The following is a 1,037-nucleotide window of genomic DNA, read 5'->3' as shown; positions in this document are numbered from 1 at the left end:
CCACTTGATAGTCGAAGCCTATGATCAGTAGTGCTGAAAGGATATTACGGTTCTGTTCAGCAACGGAGAAGGACAACCATGGGTGGTCTCTCATGCTCATGCTCATGCTCATGCTCATGTTTGCTAACTTGTCTAGTTTTAACTTTTTACAAAATATTAATATCTACATTTCACTAAAATTAACCAAATATGTCTAAATTTAACCAAATATTTTTAAAATAAATTTTACTAAAATTAATTCAACTCAAATTAGCTTAATTTATCTAAATTTAATTTAACTTAAATAAGGCTCGTACAAATTTTATTCAAAGTTTTTTAGCCCCCTCCCCTTCAAATTGACCCAAAAAATCAGGGGGCAAAAATATTTTTTTTTCAAAAAACTTCAATATTTTTATGAAAATTTAAGTGCAATTATTTAAAAGCAATTTAAAATGAATTCCCCTGCGTTAAGAATCGTTTTAAGCATGTTTGGGTTGATTTAAAAATCTTTTGAATTTTTGAAAATTTTCGATGTCTACTAAAGTTTTTTTTCGCTAAAATTTTTGTTTTCGCCAAATTTTACATTTTTCGAAAACTTTTATTGCAAAACAACTGAACTAGTGTAAAATACATTTTAAAACACTTTTTCCATGCAAATGTTGAAACTATGGCATGTTATTTTAATATTTAAATTTTATTTTGCCCTCCCCCCCCCTCGACTCCGGCCAGAGCCGAGGGACATAAACTTTTAAAAATATTTGCATTGGCCTAAGCTTAATTAAACTAATTAAAACTAATTTAACTTAATATAGGTTAATTTAACTTTATTTTACTCCATTTAACATAACTTAACTCATTTTATCTTAATAAGTAAAGTTTGTTTTTGTTTGCTGGACTTTGCCATGATTCTCTCCCATAGAAAAAAAAAATCAATCGAGTCTTCCTTCTGCATCGTTCTGTAAACTGAATTATTTAAATTTAACTTGATTTAATTTAATTTACCTTAATTTGAATTAATTTAAATAAATATGGATTAATTTAACTTAAGTTTACTACAT

This window comes from Culex quinquefasciatus, chromosome 2 (genome assembly GCF_015732765.1).
Source record: "Culex quinquefasciatus strain JHB chromosome 2, VPISU_Cqui_1.0_pri_paternal, whole genome shotgun sequence".
Taxonomy (NCBI): Eukaryota; Metazoa; Arthropoda; class Insecta; order Diptera; family Culicidae; genus Culex; species Culex quinquefasciatus.
Note: the sequence above shows the minus strand (reverse complement) of the source record.